Source organism: Sinocyclocheilus grahami, unplaced genomic scaffold (genome assembly GCF_001515645.1).
Source record: "Sinocyclocheilus grahami isolate Dianchi unplaced genomic scaffold, SAMN03320097.WGS_v1.1 scaffold708.1, whole genome shotgun sequence".
Classification (NCBI taxonomy): domain Eukaryota; kingdom Metazoa; phylum Chordata; class Actinopteri; order Cypriniformes; family Cyprinidae; genus Sinocyclocheilus; species Sinocyclocheilus grahami.
Genome location: NW_015505887.1, coordinates 721,894 through 723,869, shown reverse-complemented (window position 1 = coordinate 723,869; position 1,976 = coordinate 721,894). Strand labels below are relative to the sequence as shown.

Sequence of the window (1,976 nt, the reverse complement as noted above, 5' to 3'; positions counted from 1 at the left end):
GTTATGCAAACCGATTGTTGCAGCAGCTGTCCGGTTGGCTGGTTTCAGACGATCTTGCAGGTGAAGATACTGGATGTGGAAGTCTTGGGCTGGTGTGGTTACACGTGGTCCGCGGTTTTGAGGCCGGTTGGATGTACTGCCAAATTCTCTGAAACACCTTTGGAGACGGCTTATGGTAGAGAAATTAACATTCAATTCACGGGCAACAGCTCTGGTGGACATTCCTGCAGTCAGCATGCCAATTGCATGCTCCCTCAAAACTTGCGACATCTGTGGCATTGTGCTGTGTGATAAAATTTTTATTGTGGCCAGCCTAAGGCACACCTGTGCAATAATCATGCTGTCTAATCAGCATCTTGATATGCCACACCTGTGAGGTGGGTGGATTATCTCGGCAAAGGAGAAGTGCTCACTAACTCAGATTTAGACAGATTTGTGAACAATATTTGAGAGAAATAGGCCTTTTGTGTACATAGAAAAAGTCTTAGATCTTTGAATTCAACTCATAAAAAATGGGGGCAAAAACAAAAAGTATTGCGTTTATAATTTTGTTCAGTGTATAATTTCAATCAGTTTTTGTAAAAAAAAAAGAGAAATTTTCACTTTAGCAGTATTTACAACTGCAAGAGGGGTTTGTTCTTAGAGCATTTGCTTGATTTTATACATTTTATTTCTTCAACTTAATTAATTAATTGATTATTTATTAGTTATTTTTCCTAACTGTTGACAGTATTTTCTGAATTATGGAGTGATAGAAATACATGTCCAAAATCCTCTGTGCAAAAAAAAACCTTTGAGTTTTGAACCTGGCTTTATTCAATGTTCAGATTTCTTCAGATAGTTCAGATTCATGCATAATTTAGCATTTATTGTATTTGAAAGTATCAAATTAATAAAAAAAATTTAAAAACAAGTATAAGTCCATGTGGGATTGATATCTGTAGGGTCAAGTAAATATGTTTGTCACATTGGGGCCTCTGAATGAAATTAGTGCATGGTTTATGGTAAGTATTCGTGACTCTTGCATTTTATTCCAGGAGTCAGTGGTCTTGGCTTCTCTGCTCTGGTGGTGACGGCCTGGGGAACCGCCAACGTGGAGCTGTCCTCCTTCAATTCACACTCATCTCCCCTGCCTCCCGGGTGTGAAATTATAAGCTCCCTCATTCAAGACTACAGGTTATTAGCCAAACAAGGTGTGCATACATTTCCCCGGTGCCACAGTTTTCACAGTGGAGGATTTGGATCTTTATTCTCATTTGCCCCCTGTTTTTTCACCTCTCTATCCTCCTCATTTGTGTCCGTCTCTCTCGAAGAGCCTGTGGACGAGGGTTTCCATAGGGTTTGACTTGAGTGAAAAATCGGGCCGAGATCGTGCACCCCTTTACGTCCGTCCTCACTGCCGCTCTCTCCTGCCTCGCACCTTTCATATGCACTTTCATTCAGATCTCTCTCAGAACAAGGGAAAATGGTTTTTGCCACGTCCATTTGTTCTCGAAAGAAGAGACAAATTACAAATGTGCTCACGAGCCTTTGTACTTGAAATGGCTTTTTCATACGCAGAGAGGAAACTGATGAAAAGCGTCGAGCACATCAAAGCGGTTTGACGCCGGGGCCGATTGAAAGGTTTCTAAAGTTTCGCCCTATCGCAGGTCACCCCACTCTCTTTCTAGTCCGATTTTAGTTACGGGCTCATTTGAATTAAGCTCACCCGTCAATTAGCGTGACTTTTACCCCGGCTCGCTGGACTTCAAGGGCGCAGAACTTTCCTAGCGCCGCGTGTTGTGTGAAAGCCTGGCATGCTGTTTCCTTCCTCTTACCAGCAGCTCATAGGAAATGGTTAATGGTCTGCGTTTGGCAGGATGGGGGGATTGGAGAGGTATTTTACAGGGAGAAGAAAAGGGGGGACGTGTGTGTGTGTGTGTGTTTGGGGGGGGGGGGGGGGGGCAAACAAGGGGGGGGGGTGAAGGGGGAACGGC

At 43.5% G+C, this 1,976-nt stretch overlaps 1 long non-coding RNA gene across 1 annotated transcript in view; it reads left to right on the top strand.

Moving 5' to 3' along the window:
• The first annotated feature begins 1,163 nt into the window (after positions 1 to 1,163).
• Positions 1,164 to 1,976, top strand: part of LOC107560049 (uncharacterized) — an 8,703-nt gene continuing 7,890 nt past the window's right edge. The window contains exon 1 of the long non-coding RNA XR_001605686.1: positions 1,164 to 1,193. This is a non-coding gene — a long non-coding RNA (uncharacterized lncRNA). The remainder of the gene's footprint in view (positions 1,194 to 1,976) is intronic.